The 19,277-nt window shown below is 47.1% G+C and overlaps 1 protein-coding gene across 4 annotated transcripts in view; it reads right to left on the bottom strand.

Moving 5' to 3' along the window:
* The window catches only part of TIAM1 (TIAM Rac1 associated GEF 1), a 400,429-nt gene extending 382,949 nt beyond the window's left edge, over positions 1-17,480 (bottom strand). For 3 of the 4 annotated variants that reach the window (XM_082459733.1, XM_082459738.1, XM_082459732.1), the window contains exon 1: positions 9,783-17,480. The gene's annotated coding sequence lies outside the window, so the exon portion shown is untranslated. The remainder of the gene's footprint in view (positions 1-9,782) is intronic. The other variant, XM_082459737.1, reaches the window with a different exon arrangement.
* Between the last annotated feature and the right edge of the window lie 1,797 nt (positions 17,481-19,277).

The raw sequence follows: 19,277 nt of genomic DNA on the forward strand, positions 1-19,277 counted from the left end.
CATATGCTGTAATAAAGTCCAGACGTTACACATGGCCAATTGCTAGGTGCCAGCAGGCCTATAAATTCACTTTTCCTAACTTAGATGGGATTCAGAACTGCTGCATCACGGGCTAAAAAGACACAAATTACTGCAATTAAAATTCAGAGGCTATCTGTGAGGAATAATTTTAGCCCTTCTCACTCAAATAAGCTACATTAACTAGTCCTGGTTTAAAGAATAGGCCGTTCCCTTGGACCTCTAAAGACTCCGAGGTCCTCAACTAATCTGCAACACCTACCAAAAAAGTCCATCTGCTTTTGACCCTATTTCCTCCAAGAAAGAGAAGGTCATTTGGTTTCTGTTACTTGAACTGAGCTGAAATCATGCCACAGGCTCCCACAAACCTTTTTCTTTAAGGTAATTTAAATGCTTTGATACAACTGGTGAGCAGTCACTGGACCAAAGTTGCAGGCATTCAAGGCATTCGATCCCCAAATTAAAGCAATTAACTATCAGGGAAGGGAAGGAAAAAATAAGGAAAAAAAACACAGGATTCATTTTCTCAATCAATTTTAAAACAACTAGATTGTTAAACTGTTTAGGTTAAGTGAAAACCATAGTTATGAGGCTTTAATTTTTTAAATGACAATGAAATGTTAAAGTTCCAGTGGTATGACTGTATAATTGAAGTAATTTCTAATCAGAGGTTTCAAGGTGAGATAATTATTCCAACATTCATAAGACTTTTTCTAAAACCTCACAGTAGATCTTGCGCTGCACTTGAAACATTTTTTCTAAAAATATTTTTCATGCTCCACAAACTGCTTAAGAAGAGGAACATTATAATTATCAGCCTGCAAATATTTTTCCCTCCCATAACAGGGACCAGAGCAGAATTCAAGGAACAGTTATTAGCAACATCCGGAAGCCTTTAAATAGCTGAACTTAGTCAAGCACTGAGAAGCCCAAAATGCCTGAAATTATTATCCAATTTTTTAGAACTCTGTCTGAAAAAAGAAAGACACTTTATTAATTTAATTCCAGCTAAAATAATAACCGAAGTGTTTAAAATAACCAAAATAACCTGATGCCTCAAGATAGCTAGCTTCCAAATATCTACAAAACTTAAGTTCCTTTCCTGTGTAAAGAAACTTAAATAGGCGGATCTCTAACAGTATTTGTGTCTTTTGAATGCAGGGTTTCCCAACCTCAGCACCACTGACTATGGACCAGATAATTCTTCGCCTGGGGGACTGCCCCATGAATTGCTGGATGTTAGCAACATACCTGGTCTGTACCAGCTAGATGCCAGGTATCTCCTTGCTTCTAGGCAGATGCTAGGTACTTCTCCAGTAGAACAATCAAAAATATCTCCAGACATTTCCAAATGTTGCCTGGTGAGCAAAACTGGCCCCAGTTAAGAACCCCTGTCCTAACATAACACAATAAAAAATATTTCAACCAACAAAAAAAATTCATCACCCAAAAGTTGATACCCAAAGACAGCTCCCTTTCAAGTTACCTTGGAAATATACCCTTCCGCAGCTGTGGTAAATAAAGTAAATAACTTAGTCATTCACAGTTTTTAAAGTAAACAAAGTATTGCTCTTTTTTTTTTAATGTGAAATCAGAGATTTAAAATATAATGTCTCCAGTGCTTCTTTTCTCAATCTATAACTTAAGTCATGCCAGTATAACTATAGAAAATATGAAACTAGTATAGCCTGGCTATGGAGTGCAAAGTTGACAGTTATTGACAGTCATAACTAAGCAAACATCTTTACTGATCTTCAGCTTTTCAAAAGCAAACAGTATGTAAAGGATGCCATCAGAAAAGTGAAATGATTATCTACAGAATGAAGAAAATGTTTGCAAATCATATATCTGACAAGGAACTTATATCTAGAGTACGCAAAGAATCCTCACAATTTAATAGAGACAGAAACCAAATTTTAAAATGAACAAAGGGTCTGAACAGACATTTCTCCAAAGAAAATATACAATTAGCCAATGAGCACATGAAAAGATGCTCAACATTATTATGTACCAGGGAAATGCAAATCAAAACCGAAAGGAGATAGCTCCTATCACCCACTAGGATGACTACAGACAAAAAAACAGGTAATAATAAATGCAAGGATATGGAGAAATTGGAATCTTCATTCACCGCTAGTGGGAATGTAAGATGGTACAGTCACTTTGGAAAACAATCTAGCAGTTCCTCAGAAGTTTAAACATAGAATTACCATATGACCCAGCAATTCCACGCCTAGGTACATACCAAAAAGAATTTAAAACAAGTATTCAAACAAATATTTGTACACTAATGTGTACAGCAGCAACTATTCACAATAGTCAACAGGTGGAAATAACCCAAATGCCCATCAACTGATGAATGAATATAAATAAAATGTGGTATATCCATACAATGAAATATTGTCCATCAATAAAAAGTAATGAAGTACTGACATGCCACAACATGGAAGACCCTTGAAAACATTATGCTGATAGAAGATAGTCACAAAAGACCACATATTATATGATTCCATTTATATGTAATGTCCAGAGTAGGCAAATCTACAGAGACGGAAAATAGATTAGTGGTTACTGGAGGCTGGCGGGATGGGTACGGAAGGGAAGCAAGTGATAACGGATGTGGGTTTCTTTTGGAGTTGATGAAAATGTTCTAAAATTGATTGCAGTGATGGCTGCTAAACTCTGTAAATATACCAAAACCCACTGAATTGTACACTTTAAAGAACTGAATTGCATAGTATGTAAATCATATCTTAATAAAGCCATTATCAAAACAAAAAATAGACAAGGCACAGAAGACTTCGTCGTGCTTATAGAACACAATCGCACCAACCCTGACATCTGACAGAAGCTGTAGGTATAACAGGAAGGGAAGGGGAGAGGAAAGATAGGTCAGGATACTGATATTCTCATTTTACAAAGGGGAAGGAGGTAAGAGTCCCTGTCATTGGTTGATGGAACTAAATTAGTCCATATAAGTAACAAAGATTGAACTATAAATATAATCATCAAAAATCTGGAGAATAAAGGAAATAAGAAGCAATAAGTAAGCTAAATTATCATTCGTCATAACAGGAAGTCAGTAAATAAAAGTGGCATAAACAGATTATTTAGTGATATAAAGACAACCTGTAGAACTAAAAACAAAAATGAACAAAAAAGTGATTATTTCTGGAGAGTACAGGAGTGGGCGGAATAAAAACAAAATGGGGACAGAACATGTTTTTCATGACAAGCTCATCTATTCTATTAGTTTGTTAATACCACGTGGAATCATTACTTTGCACATCGTTTTCAGAAACAAATCAAACTTGGCATTACTTGAGTTGAAGAATCCACGTGAAGTAAGAATATACTTGACATCAGGAAAAATACTGAAGTGAGTCATCATCATGAGTGAAACTGTGATTTCAATATATTACAGCAAAATTGACTCAAGTGTCATAGCCAAGGACTGCATCCCTAGTTAGGCAGTCTGGAAATGTATGTTAGATCCTTAAGAGAACAAGAAACTCGTACAGAGCCCCTACCCTCTCTGTGGCAGTTAAGAAGCGTCATATGGTCAAAGCTTCACCATGGCAAGAATATTCAAAACTCCTAACAACTTTTGGATCCAAAGACTTTTTCAATGAAAGAAAGCACATAGGGCATTCTCAGGACACAGCAGGATTTCCCAACTGGGAAAGTATACTACACGGTTACTTAAACATAATCAGGGTTACAATTCTGACACTTGGAACTCAAGATTCCAGGCAGCCAAACTGGGGCACTTTTGAGAATGTCAGATGGTAGAATTAGTCATGAAGCCAGGCAACAGGCATGACCAGGAGTGACCAGCTTCATGCCTGTTGCCTGGCTTCATGACTAATATAATTCGTAATGCCAAGTTTGATTTGTTTCTGAAAACGACGTGCAAAGTAATGATTCCACGTGGTATTAACAAACTAATAGAATAGATGAGCTTGTCATGAAAAACATGTTCTGTCCCCACTTTGTTTTTATTCCGCCCACTCCTGTACTCTCCAGGGTACCCCAGAGATCTAGGGGCCTTACAGGCATGGAAAGGGACTCCATGGTTATCAGAACCCAGGGGGCTACAGCACGATAAAGAACTTGCCCCCCACGTTCCCACTCTCCATGGATACCCTTGTGTGTGTGAGGAGATCAAGGTGCACATTTTGGGGAATTGGTGGTCCAGGGTTAGGACTCCACACTTTCACTGCCGAGGGCCCGGGTTCAATCCCTGGTCGGGGAACTAAGATCCCACTAGCCACACCGAGCAGCCAAAAAAAAAAAAAAGAACATTTTGCAAAAGAGACCAAAACTAACACATTAGCTCAGTAGTTGGGTCAGGCTCCTGTTAAGTCCAGAAAAACCAAAATGCACATCTGAATGTCATGGCGAGAATAAACCACAGTTCTGAACCTCTAAAACACTGCCCCCAAATCAAGTGGGAACGAGCTAATGAGTACCTGACTCTCCTAGATATTCCTGCTCAAAATCTTCTTTTGCCCAGAATGCGGCCAAGCGCTCTCTGCCCTGCGCAGGAGATGCGGTTGGGTCATAAGAGATCTTGTCCCCAGGATCTGAGAAACCCTGGGATGGTCAGGCTTTGGGCTGGAATCTCTCCCGCAAAGACCCAGGGGGCCACCAACGTGGCTGGGGGAAAGGGGAGGCAAAGCAGACCCCCCTCCTGAGGGCCCCTCAAATTCAACCTGCAGACCTGAGGCCCACCTTCCCTTCTGAAAAGCAAGCATTGGGTGGAAAACCCCATCCACTCCATTTCCGTGGTCCTGACAGCTCCACAGGGAGGACTCCCAAACCCAGGACTCCCCCTGACCTCCCCTCCCCCAGAGTTGACCCGGTGACTTTCCAGGGCTCATTATCCCCTCCGCAGAGGGCAGAGGAAGCCAGGAGCAGGAACTAGAATGGATCTGTGTTTACGAGGTGAGCATGTCCTGGCCCAGAAGGAGGGCGGTTAGGCAGGCAGAAGAGCAGCCACTGCGAAGGCAGGGTATCCTGTCTCCTCCACGGCCACAGAGAACTGTGTTTGGGGTTTTTAAGGACAAGCAACTGAATCTCCTTCGCCTCATCCCCCATCCACTCCCCGCCCATCCCAAGCCAAGCTTGGTCCCAGGTCCACTGTCTCCCAATCACGTAACTCCTCACACACCTGTACGCTCACCTATATACTCATCCTTTGGTCTTTAATAAAATCCTTCTGTAGAAGCTGGAATTAAATAATGCAGGGGGGTATTGTTTTGTTTTGTTTTTTAACCAAAGACACTTTCCTCCTCCCTTTCATTTCTCCTCCTTCATGAATTCAAAGTGGCCCGAGCCAGAACACACGCACTATTTTCTTGCTTGGCTCCAAAATGCTACATCCAAGTCTCTCTTTACGGAGAGAAACTCTGCGACAGCAGCAAGGCTCAAAGGGCCTTGGCCCATTCGGAAACTGAGGATGCGCTCAACTGAAAGCACCTTCCCTCCCACATGGCTCCTCACTGAATCATCACTCTCCGTTCAGCATCCTTTGGATGCACACAATTGATTGGCTCTTATGTTGTGCCAGGTGGTTTTTTTTTTTGCTGCTATTTCAGTGAACTGAGACCCCACTTGCAGCCAAATGCAAGGCTCTGAGCTCAGCCTCGGCCCAACAAGGGAAGAATCTCTCTCCACCTAGCAAGAGCTCCAAGGTCTTCTAGAAGAATCTCACACGAATCCAGGAGGAATCGCTCCATATCCACGGTCTAGGCCTTTATGAATGTCTTAATGAGGTCCCTGGAGACCACAGAAACAGTGAAAGTCTCAAGCTAGAGGGGTGTGGAGGGTGGGAAGGGGATGGAAGGGGAAAACCCACCTAACTATTAATATTCTGTACCTTTTACACTAGAGCATTGTTTTATTTTCCAAAAACTCTGTTCCTGGCTGAGTATTGCTTTATTTTTTGAGTGCCTCCTTTATTTAATTAAAAAAAAGAAATTTAAATAAGTGATGTGGCCTACAATGACGATAGTTTTTTTTAAACACAGGAATTATTATATAAAATTAAATATTTAGAGATGAAATGACCCGAAGTTTAGAATTGTGAAACAGAAGAATTTGGCTGGGGGCCTTGCAAATCTGTTTCTTCTGGTCCCATAGTGAGGGGGTGGGGGGGAAAGAAGGGGGACAATGGAAACATACACTCTACCATTTGCTTAATTTAGAAAGGAAAATGAATATGTATATATGCATATATGTATACACACACACACATCCCCAGCGAAACACTGTTTTAGATACAGGAGTCCAGATAACTGGACACAGTGAAAATAAGGCTCTTTCTCATCCACAAGCCTGCACCTAGGGATTCAGGAATTCCACAGGACCCTCTGTACACTGCCCACAGAAACCAAATTCTCTCTCTGCCTTCTCACCCTCAAGCCACCTGTACTCTCAGGCAGAAGCTCCCTGCCATCACTGGCTTCTAGGCAAGGCTTGGACGTGATTCCCACGCTCTTACCTGCATTCCTCATTTGGGAAAGCATAGGCTTGAACTTCGCATCTATTAAAGTGCTGTCTCACAATACGCGTCTCCTTCGGGCAGTAAGTAACCTCCTCGCATCGCGGAAAGGAAAGGAGAGGTGTTACCACGCGCACCTAGCAGGCCCTCTGCAAAGCTTTGGGGAGAAATTCCCGCCCAGGCGCTCCAGAATGCCCGGGGTACCGACCGCTCGCCAGAACTCCAGGAATTTGGTGGGGATCATGGGGGAGATAGGTCAGCACCAAGTTTTCTTTCTGGTCTTAGACGGGGAGGAGAGGAGTGGGGAGCTGGGAGAGACAACCGCAGGGGGAAAGGAGAGGAAGTCTTTGTCCCAGCTCTTTGGATGCGCACTAGAGTGCAGTTAAATTGTCCGCTAATGAGATTTCCTGACCACGTGCTCCCTTTTAAGTCCAGGCCCCCAACTGATTTGATCCCCAGGCAGCAGCAGGGGGCAAAGCTGCCTTCAAGCATCCCTAAGGGCCAGAGAATTCCCAGAACAAGTGCAGGAAGGATCAGAATCATTTCTGCGACTGGGATTTTAAATAAATAGGTTGTCACATTTCTCCACTGGCATCTAGCAATAATGCTACTGACCCGGTAGCTCGTATGAGGCAGCCTCCGCTTGGGGTGACTGAGGCAGGCCCAGGGGAGCAGAGGGCATGGGGAACATTCCCTGTGGGTTTCTCTCCCACTGGACAAACTGCAAGTCCCTCACCTACTTTTTGTTTTTGTTTGCTTGCTTGTTTTGGTCGGTAAAGGCCCCTGGGATCTACATTCAGTGAGGTGTTACTGGACCCAACTCAATAATTTGCTCCAACAGGCAAAAGGGTGTTGGAACAGGAAGCATTTTTTTCAATATCTTATTCTGTAGCCAAGCCTGAGATGGTCTTTTTCAAACTATTTATTCATCTGATTGTAGGTTACGGAGGGGCTTTTCTTGTTTTCGTTTTTCCTGTCTGAAACTGGCTTCTCTCTTTGCCTGAAGGAAATCAGCAGTGCTGATGGAGCAAAGGAAAAACAAGTCAAAACACATGGACAGCATTTTGAAGGTATTCAGTGAAATCAATTATCCTACTTTCCCTAGTTAGACGACAACCTCCGCCTAAGGTATATTTCTCTTCTATTCAAAGATAATTACCTAGGAACTTCGGTGTTCACCACTCCAAGACAACCTCCCTGGCGGAGCTTTTTACGGTGGGGTACAAAAGAGCATATTCTAGAAACCAGCGATTTACCAAACTTCTGCTACAAAACACAGCTCAAATTTCACTTCTACCAGGAAGTACTCCCTCCCGGCCTCCAGGTATCTCTTTGTTCAAACCTCCCTCCATCCGGGTATTATTCACTTTGCACAGCAGCCATTGGTTCAGCGCAACCACTTCCCACCTGGACTAGGTTTCCTCCTCCAAACCCAGGCCTGGGTCTCAGCAGAGCCTTAAGAAAGAAGGAAGGAAGAAGAAACTAAAACCTAATGGAAATTCAAATACAAAACAAAGGAGCTGTAAGCGATTAGATAAGTAGAGTGAAACCTAAGAGCAAGTAAAACACTCCCTGTTTGAAGCTGAAAACAGCAATCCTTCATGCTTTTTAAAATAAAATAGGAGTTGGGAGAACGGAAAACTGCAGAAAGGGGAAGAGACGCGGGGCCATCCTCTGCAATAGATTCCCTCTAACAGGGAAACATTATTCCAGTGTTTTCGTACGTAGCAGTCACTGCGCCAGTTGATTTATATTGTCGTTTAACTCCCACTCCCACTGCCACAAATGGGGATACTCATCATCCCCACTTTACAGACCCGGAAACTGAGACGCAGGGCGATTAAGTAGCTCGGTCTGGAACAGATCACCCAGCTCGTGATTGACGCTGAGTAGGCACTGGAAGCCGGGTTTTTGACCTCAGCGCCCAAGCTCTCCACTTCTGTTACAGCTCAAACAAAGTGGACGCCAAGTCAGCACGCGTGGGTAACCCGATCCGCTCTGACTGAAGAATGCCCCACAGCTGCTCCGCGGGGCTGCGTGGGTACCACTGAAACGGGCACGGATTGGCCAGCGTCCCCAAGGGCTCGCGCGCGTCCTTCAAGACTTGCCAACACGCAGGAAAAGGCAGACTCGGAATCCACCTGGACTGGCTCGGGGACGAACCCAGAGGATGCCGCTGGAAGGGAGGTGAGCGTGGCTCAGTCAGCGCCCCGACGGCCACCAATGCGAGAGGGCCTCTGGGTGTAGGGAGCCTGGGAGCGCCGTGCGCAGCGGGGACTGGGCACGAAGGCGCCGTCTGGGCGTCTGTTCCCCGCAGCATCTCGCCAGGAGGCCCGGGGAGGGGGCGTCACCTGACAGCATGCACCAACTTCTCCCAGCTCGGAGGGGGGCTCGCGGCTGCAGCCGGGGGAGCGCAGTACGCAGCTCTCGCCCAATGGCGAGGTCTGTAAACAAAAGCGGGCCCCACGCGGGTCCCCAGCTGGGCGATGAGCGGAGCGGCGCGGCGCAGCAGCATCCGAGCGGTCGAGCCTGCAAGAGAGCTAGGCGGGACCGCGATCCGGCGCGGGGACCCGACGCACAGCCCCCAGGATCCCGCGCCCGGACGAGTCATTGTCTGCGCCCGCGCAGGAGACCGCTTTAAATGTCCCCTCCCAGGTCTGCGGCGGGTCCCCGGCCCTGTGTGCCAACCCCCAGGCTCTCCGCCCCGTGAGTCGGGTCCCGAGCGTGGCACGGATAGCCAAGGTGACCGCCCAGTCAGCGTCGCCGAAAACCCAGGCCTGGAGGTGCCCAAGTCAGGGACGGAGACACACACAGAGACACACGCAAGCACACGCACGCCCTCCCCGAAGTTGATAAAAATCAGCCGACAAATACAAAGTGCCGCCGCCGCCGCAGGTCAACGCTGACCTCCTGCTGCCGGGAAGACCGAATGCCAACGCCTGGACACTGTCACTTCCATTCGGCGCCAGGCACCTCACCTGGGCGCCACTGGCTCGTCTCCCTCCTGACTGCTCCCTCGAGCGAAGGATGTCTCCCCTTGCCTCCCCTCGCTAGCTCCCCACCTCCCGTGTGGGAACGCGAAAACAATACGAGTAAAGCTCAATCGGGGGGAGCTAGGACCCGCCGGGAGCCCCAATGTGCCGGAGACTGGGGTCAGGACGTGCCCGTCACGGGCAGAGAGGCACCGGGAGTCCTCACCGCCGTCCCTCGGGGCGGCTCTAGCCAGCCGGCCGGCGCTCCCCAGGCTCGCGGTACTCACCCGCGACGTTCGTCCCGGATCTCCGCCAGGGGGCTAGGGACAATGCGGGGCCGCGGGGCTCCGAGGGCTGCGGACACAGAGGCGTTCGCGGCGCTGCAGAGCTGCGCGCCCGACGGCGGCGGCGCTGCTCTGCCCGGCCTCGCTTCGGCCCCTTAGCCTTCTGCCAATGGGAGCTGTCAGGGTGCCTCCGCCAGCCGCCTCGGGGGCGGGTCCGTGGAAGCCCGTGGGAAACCGAGTTCCGATTGGGCCGCCTGACAATCGCTCCGCCTCCGGACAGCCAATCAGAGACGGCGGACACAGGAGCGGGGCGTTCGGAGTTGGGCTGGAGAGTGACAACAGGCGCACGCTGGGTACCCGGGCTGTATCCCCGCCCGCGGCGCGCGGCCGGAGAGGTTCCCCCACCACGCACGCCGGAATTGCCTTCCCACTAGGCTCCGGCGGCGCGGCCTGGGGAGAGCAGGGGAAGGCAGCGGAGGCGCGGCGGCTGGGGAACAGCGAGGAAGCCCCTAACAAAGCAGCTCTGGGAGGGCAGATTGGCCTCCGCCTCCTCCCGCAATAGGTCCGCGAAGCTGCCTGTCACTGTGCATAGGTGGAGGTGGCCAATGACGTAGAGAGAAGGAGCTCGAGTTGGCGCGCGCGCGCGCGCGCGGCTTGGTATCAGTGGGATTGGTCCGAGGTAAAGGATTTTCCTGCCACCTAAGGCGGAGAGGAAAGAAGAACGGAACGGGGGGAGGGGAAGAGCCAAAAAACGTTGTACCTGCGACACGTGGTCTGGCTTGGGAGGCGTGTTCCTGACTCTAGGGGGAGACAGGAACTTTTGGACGAGAAGAAAAAAACCCTAATGTAATCCCTTCCTGTGGATGCTGGGAGGTGTTAGACGCTAACCAAGCTCCAGGTAGGGCACGGTGGCCTTAACAGAATCCTGGGGAGTCCAGGACTCACCGGGTTGACTCACCTTGCCCAGCAAGTACACTTGAAATCACAGGCTCACATTCACCTCCTGAGCAGTATGCGACTCGGGCTAAGTTCACGCAGACCTACCTCCTGGTCTCTTCTGTAAAATCCAGAAACGATGTTTGCCATTTACCTTCGGCGAGATTGTGAGGAAGAGGAAACCCGGACTCCGGCAGTAGAGACGCTAACGAAATCTCTTCCCCACACCCGCCAATGCTCCCTCCTCACCTTAAGAGCTTTGGACACCACCATTAAGAACAAAGGCTGGGGTGAATATTCACTACAACCTGATTCAGTGGACCCAGTCGCCCTGAGGGAGTGGGGAGGCCTGTGCCCCTGGGGTTAGCTGGCTGAAAACAAAAAGAATCCGCAAAAAGAAATGCCTGTGTCCTAGAGCATAAAACTAAACTGGAACACTGAAAGTCATCCTTGACTTCTCTTCCCTCCTCCTTCTCCCATCTTTTCTAGCCTCCTCCTAAATCCATGCCCTCTTCCCGATCCTCTCTCCCCCAACCACATCAAAGGTCTCCCATCTCTTTCCACCCCGGGCCTTGCCTCCTGAAATCTACTCTCCACACTTTCCACTTTGCAAAATCATCCTTCTAAACAGAAAAAATCTCATTTTGCTCTCTCACTTCTGGGTCTCTTCCTTTTGCCCAGAGCCCACCTCACTCCCCACCCGACCCTCATACTTGCCCTTCACTTGACTAATTCCCACCCATTCTCCAGATCCTAGCTTAACAGCCAGTGCATCCATGCAGCGGACTTTTGCTGAACTCCAACTGCAGCATACAGTCTTGTAGACACTGGAAACCTGCCGAATCCAGTTAAGGTCATGCACCCATATCTCCTACCCCCAGTGCTTCCACCAACCCCTGTATTAAAGGAGGCTGAAATTGCCAGTTAATTATGGTCTCCTCCACCAGCACAGCACTTCACTGGATCCAGATTCTTAGCTACCTTGCTCTCTGCTGTATCCCAGTGCCTAGCACCGTACTTAGCATATTTGGGGCTCTCAAAAATACTTTATCAATGAATTATAGAGGAGCAAAAAAAGAGGCAAGAGCTCTAAAGATCCGAAATGTTTCTAAAACATCAGTTTGAGAAGAATGGTTAGGAGAGTAGATCTCAGAGTGGTATGTCCACCAAGTCCCATAATGGGTATTGCAAGAATGTTGAGTGAAGTTTGAGAGATTTTCCAAAAGACACACTTTCAAAGAAAGACCTCATCTCAGCCAAGACCTTGCCCAAACTTCTCAATGGAGAGTCATTCCTGTGTGAAGCTTTTCATCCCAGGAGAAAGAGCAATTTCTTAACCTATTACAAGCCACCATCTTGGAAGCGGAATATATATATGAGAAACACACACACACACACACACACACACACACACGCCAACACCAAGACTATTGCATGTCAGAGAAAGCAATCTTTGTTTTATTATGCCTCTGGTACTTGGGTTTCTCGTACAGCAGCTGAAATTATATTTAAATAATATAATGAGTATCTGTCACTTGTAACTCCCCTCCCCCCAAAAATTATGTCTTCTCTGCCTCACTGAGGTCTACTGCCGTCATGGCCCTCCTGTTAAGGAGGTAACATGGTTGCAAGACAGCTTCAGATGAGTTCTCAAGAGTGGTCATCTGCTTGCCTTGGGCATAGCTCTTTCGGCTCCTAAGAAATCGGAAAAGCGGTGGAGAGGAAGAACCCTGGAGTTACACTGGCTGGTTTGAATCCAAGCTCCACCGCTTTCCAGCTCCAGAGCCTTGTGCAACTTATTTAATCTTTCGTAAGCCTCGATTTTTCATTCTGTAAAACAGGAGTAATACCACCTAATCCACAAGGATGTTGAAGGGATTAAAAAGAAGTCAAGCACAGCACACAGTATGCACTCATATAAGAAGTTAGCTATTGGGCTTAGCTAAGTTAACTAAGCTCTCTGACCCACAGTTGCCTCATTTTTTAAATTGGATAATAACATTTCATTAAGTGGTTGAAAACCATGAAGGAGACAGTAGAAGAGAAATGCTTAGCCCTGCCCATAAAGGGGAGATGGATACATAGGAAACCACCGTTTGGGGCTTTTTGTCAATCGTTCTCTCCCTCAGCCCCACCTACATCAACACATTAGGACTTTGCCTCTCGGAATCTGCTCAGGGCTGACTATGGGAGGGTTTGTTCCCACAATAATGGTGTCACCACTGAAGTTAATGAAATTAGGCTGACCTAGCCTTTGGGTACATTTCTTGCCCTTGAAATCAAAAAAGCTACTACAGGTATCTGTACTGTTTCTTGTCTCTGCTCAGCACAGAATGCTGCTGCTTCACACCGTGGCGAAGAGAACGGGGCGTTTTGATTAAAACACAGACAAATGCCATCTGGCGTCCCATCTCCTGAGGGCACCGTTGACATCTCAAAAGAACATAGCATTGGCAATAAAAAAAAAAAAAAAGTGGAGTTTTAAGGGTAGAATTAAGGGTTTAGGATAAAAGAACCCACAGAAGTTATATTTCTAGTTCTTGGCCCTAATTTCAACTACAAGTCAACATTTTCTTCCCCATCACTTCCTGAAAGCCTCACTAAATACAGTCATAGCTAAGTCACAGAAAATGGCCTTTCTCACTATCTCCCCATATCTAAACCACAGAGATAAGCCCACACCCTCTCTCCTCTCTAGGCAGCCCTGCACAGCCTCTGTTTCTACCTCCACCTTCCATTCGAACAGATGCTCCCAGAGGGCAGGGCTGTGGTCTTTTTCATTTCCTGCTGTAATCCTGCTGTGGTGTCTAGAACTGAGCCTGGCACAAAGTAATTGCTCAGTAAATATTTACAGAATGAATGAATTAGCCTCTTGTGTTCCCTAAAACGAGGAGTTTGGCACTTATTTTCTCTTCTGTCATTTATTTGTGGATGACCTCTTTTTAAAAGGACGTGAGGCACCTTATTAAAAACACACATACCTCAGGACTTCCCCGGTGGTCCGGTGGTTAAGACTCTGTGCTTCCACTGCAGGAGGCACGGGTTTGATCCCTGGTTGGGAAACTAGGATCCTACATCCCACGTGGCGTGGCAAAAAAAAATTTTTTTTTTAAAGATATATTTGTCACAAAAGCACTTACTGGTTGAGTTATCATTTACTTGGGAACGCACCAAGAAAGAGGTGAGTGGTTTTCCAAAGCAGCTATTGTGAGTTTGCTCTGACTCATCCTCAATCTCTTGCCAAGAACTCCCTTCACCTGATAGATTGCCTCAAAGATTAGTAGACAGTTTGAGTTAAAATCTAGAACAAGAAAGTTCTAGTTAGTCATATTTTACTGGCAAGGACCTCTGTTTTGTATCTTCTGAGCTTTTCTCTATCCAATCAGCCAGGTCACGAATGAATACCAAGACCCTGACAATAGGTTCAGAGAAAGTGGAATCTCTGTCTTCTGGTAAGCCATTCTTGGGATGGTTTTCTTTTGAGAGTCACTCCTCTAGAGCTATGAGAAACAGCTGGAAGATGGCTTTAAAACCTAACCTAGGGACTTCCCTGATAGTGCAGTGGTTAAGAATCCGCCTCCCAATGCAGGGGACACAGGTTTGAGCCCTGGTCTGGGAAGATCCCACATGCCACGGAGCAACTAAGCCTGTGTGCCACAACTACTGAGCCCACATGCCACAACTACTGAAGCCCACGTGCCTAGAGCCCGTGCTCCGCAACAAGAGAAGCCACCGCAATGAGAAGCCCGTGCACTGCAATGAAGAGTAATGCCCTCTTGCCACAACTAAAGAAAGCCCGCACGCAGCAACAAAGACCCAACGCAGCCAAAAATAAATAAACTAATTAAATAAATTTATTTTTTAAAAAAGGGGAGGGGAGGAAAGAAGGAAGGGAGGGAGGGAAGGAAGAAAACAAAAAGGGGCACAAATTGGGACTTCCCTGGCAGTCCAGTGGTTAAGACTCCATGCTTCCAGTGCAGGGGGCATGGGTTTGATCCCTGGTCAGGGAACTAAGATCCCACATGCCAGACAGCATGGCCAAAAAATATAAATAAATAAATAAATAAATAATTTTAAAATACACATTGACTACAAAAAAAAAAAAATAACACACACACACACAGAAAAAGAGGCACAAATCAATAGGCCAGCGTTTCCATCTGGCCCCTAAGCTGACTCTCCCTCCACTCCTTCTACCATATTGTTTCCTCCCTCCTTCCCCAGTACCCAGGACCAGCTTCACAGGCATATGACCTGTGCACCCCCACAGGGTCCTGCACTCAGAAGGGCCCCATACTTGGTTTATTGCTCTGCCAATGCTGCCTTTAAAAATCATAATTTTTTTTTTTTTTTTTTGGCACGTTGGGTCTTCGTTGCTGCACACAGGCTTTCTCTAGTTACAGCAAGCGGGGGCTACTCTTCGTTGCGGTGCACGGGCTTCTCATTGCGGTGGATTCTCTTGTTGCTCTAGGCCCGTGAGCTTCAGCTGCTGTGGCACGAAGGCTTAGTTGTTGTGGCTCACAGGCTTCAGTAGTTGTGGCATGCGGGCTTCAGTAGTTGTGGCTCACGGGCTCGAGAGCGCAGTCTCAGTAGTTGTGGTACACGGGTCTAGTTGCTCTGCGGCGTGTGGGATCCTCCTGGACCAGGGCTCGAACCCATGTCCCCTGCATTGGCAAGCGAAAAATTCTAATTTTTAAACCACAAGCCTGCAATTTCCCTTCTGCTCTGGGCCCTACAAATTAAGTAGCCTGTCCCTTCTACACTTCTGCCACTCCGGGGTGTCTCACCCTTGGTCCTCCTTGACCCCCAGTTTGTACCTTTCCCACAGCAGGCACTCAGTATAACTAAATTAAGGGGTTGAACATAAATGTAAAGTAGCATTTGTCCTTTATATGCCAGAATGGACGGAGCATAGCCAGGTGTTATGTAGAGAGATGCCCTTGAGAGCTTTATTTTTTATTTATTTATTTATTTATTTTGAAAATTGAGTTATTTGGGGTTTTTTTGGGTTTTTTCTGTTTTTCTTTTTGTTTTTTTATTTTATTTTATTTTATTTATTTATTTATTTTTGGCTGTGTTGGGTCTTCATTTCTGTGCGAGGGCTTTCTCTAGTTGCGGCGAGCGGGGGCCACTCTTCATCGCGGTGCGCGGGCCTCTCACTATCGCACCCTCTCTTGTTGCAGGGCACAGGCTCCAGACGTGCAGGCTCAGTAATTGTGGCTCACGGGCCTAGTTGCTCCGCGGCATGTGGGATCTTCCCAGACCAGGGCTTGAACCCGTGTCCCCTGCATTGGCAGGCAGATTCTCAACCACTGCGCCACCAGGGAAGCCCCCCTGAGAGCTTTTAGATGAGGTGCAGCAATGAACACTCAGCTTACAAGGGGACACACTTGGATCTTCTCACTAGGGAATTCCAAGAAGACGAGCCAGGACAGCCCAGGGGCCACGAAAACCCCAGAGGAGGATACACACTCCCGTCCTGTGAGGGTTCATTTTATGTGTCAACTTGATGAGGGCATGGGGGCAGGGGGGGGATGTCCAAACATTTGGTCTAGGTGTGTCTGTGAGGGTGTTTCTGGAGGAGGTTAACATTTGAATCAGTAGACTGAGTAAAGCAGATTGCCCTTGCTAATGCGAGGGGCCTCACTCAGTCAGTCGAAGGCCTGAATAGAACCAGAAGGCTGAGCCTCCTGTGAGTACGAGAGAATTCCTCCTGCCTGATAATGTGAACTGAGACATGAGTCCTGTTTTCTTTTCTGGCCACACCACGCAGCTTGCGGGATCTTAGTTCCCCAACCGGGGATCGAACCTATACCCTCCACAGTGAAATCACAGAGTCCTAACCACTGGACCACCAGGGAATTCCCTGACACATGGGTCTTTTCCTGCCTTCAGACTCAAACTGAAACACCAGTTCTTCTTGGGTCCCAGCCTGCAGGCCTTCAGACTGAAACTGACACCACCAGCTCTCCTGGGTCTCCAGCTTGCCAATTACAGATATTGGGACTTCTCAGCTTCCATAATCACATGAGCCAGTTTCTTATAATAAATCTCTTCATATATCTATATTGATCTATATAAATATAGATATGTCCTATTGGTTTGTTTCTTTGGAGAACCCTAATACCCATTCCAGTAGTGTTCCTTACAGCCATTCACCCATTCAGTGTTCATCTATAGCCTGGCTACTCAAAGTGAGGTCCATGGACCAGCAGTAACATCACCGCCCAGTGTCAGCAAGGCAGGGTCTTGGGGAGGCCTTATCCCAGACACACTGAATCTGAATCTACAGCACAATACATGCTTCAGGTGATTCATCTGCACATAGTGTTGGGAAACACATCAGCCCTCTTGGAAAATGCAAAGTCACCTGGGAGGAATGACAATATTAAAAACAACTTCTTAGTAAAGAGTTTGTTTAACCAAGGCTCTCTTCCCTAAGGACAGATGTTGGGAGTGGGGTGAAAGAGTGTTCAGAAGAGGACTTGGGAAGGCAGGACACTTTCCCAGTCATGACAAGCCTTCAGTTACAGAGAAAAGACCAAGGAAGCCTCAGTATGCAAACTAGCAGGCCAGACCAAGACAAAGAAAGTCAAGGTCAGAGAGGCCAGGCCAGGCAAATCAGCCCGCATCACAGCCAAGGAACCTAGCACTGCCTCCCCCTTGTAACGTGCTTGGTTGCATTTTATTTTCTGTTTTCACTGAAATGGCAGTTTGTGGAGAAACTCTCCCACTTGGCTGCGAACAGGCTCCGAGCGACAGCAGCACTCTGCAGAATTGGCAGGGATGGAGCTGCGGAATGTTTCAGAAACTTCAGGGCAAGGGGACAAACAAACAACCGGGGGTGGGGGGACCCTCCTCAAAATGAGGAGAAAGAGTTGAGAATCAAAAACAGTTACCAGGGGCTTCCCTGGTGGTGCAGTGGTTGAGAATCTGCCTGCCAATGCAGGGGACATGGGTTCGAGCCCTGGTCCGGGAAGATCCCACATGCCTCGGAGCAACTGGGCCCGTGAGCCACCACTACTGAGCCTGTGCGTCTGGAGCCCGTGGTCTGCAACAAGAGAGGCCGCGATAGTGAGAGGCCCGCGCACCGCGATGAAGAGTGGCCCCCGCTCGCCGCAACTAGAGAAAGCCTTCGCACAGAAACGAAGACCCAACACAGCCATAAATAAAAATAATAAAATAAATAATAAATAAAAATTAAAAAAAAAAAAACAATTACCAGGACAGAAACAGAATCATGGACATAGAGAACAGACTGGTGGCTGCCAAGGGGGAGGGGGATGTGGGAGGCTGGAGTTAGCAGATGTAAGCTTTCATATAGAGAATGGATAAACAGCAAGGTCCTACTGTGTAGCACAGGGAACTGTATTCAATACTCTGTGATAAACCATAATGGAAAAGACTATTTAAAAAAAATGTATATATATGTATAACTGAGTCACTTTGCTGTACAGCAGAAATTAACACACCACTGTAAATCAACTATACGCCAATTAAATAAATAAATAAATAAATAAAACAATGACCAGGAATGCATCCACGGGTCTCCAGGTGAAAACCAATCTGATTTTATTTTTTCCACCTCCACCTGCCCCAGCCTGATCTTTAATTCATCTACATGGGAAAGAACAAAAGCTCATCTTAAAACAAACTGTAACTACCGTATGGTGGTGGGTCTCTGGATGATTTACCAGATCGTAGCCTATTGGATTCTCTCTTCACTTAGTTCACAGGTGCTGCTGGCCCAGTGAGGGTGAGGGTGAGGGTGAGGGTGAGGGCCGGGCAGAGCCTTTCCCACCCTTTCCCACGCCTCCAGCACCTGGGCAACATGCAATAAACAGAACATGCCAGAGCACATGTCTGCAGCTCCGCCTGCCTCAGACCACACATTTATTCTCCATTCTACAGAAGTGTCCTCCTCCCTAGTCTCACAGAAGTGTACGGAGAAGCTTGGAAAGTGGCCATGCAGCCTCAGCACAACAGTCACTAGGCTTCAAGGGTAGGCACACCAGTGCAGTGGGGCCCCAGAAATCAACCTCTCCTCTCGGAATAAACACACACACACACACACACACACACACACACACACACACACACACTGCCTAGAGAGGCAGTAGTTAAAGGCAAAAAGGCTAGTGGTTAAAAGCAAAGATTCTGCCCTAAGCCAAATCTTGCCTCTGTTTCTTCCCAGCTGTGTGACCTTGGACAAGTTACTTAGTGTCTCTGGGCTTAATTGCCCTTGTATTAGTCATCTTGGGCTGCCATAACAGAATACTGTAGACTGGGTAACTTAAACATTTACTTTAATTTAAAATAAATTAAAGAGGGACTTCCCTGGCGGTCCAGTGGTTAAGACTCCACCTTCCAGCGCAGGGGGTGTGGGTTCAATCCTTGGTCAGGGAGCTAAGGTCCCACATGCCTCGTGGCCAAAAAAAGAAAACATAAAATAGAAGCAATATTGTAACAAATTCAATAAAGACTTTAAAAATGGTACACATCAAAAAAATCTTTTAAAAAAATAAAGAAATTAATTTTCCTTACAGTTCTGGAGCCTAGAAG

This window comes from Balaenoptera physalus, assembly GCF_965194825.1.
Source record: "Balaenoptera physalus genome assembly, chromosome: 4".
NCBI classification, from domain to species: Eukaryota; Metazoa; Chordata; class Mammalia; order Artiodactyla; family Balaenopteridae; genus Balaenoptera; species Balaenoptera physalus.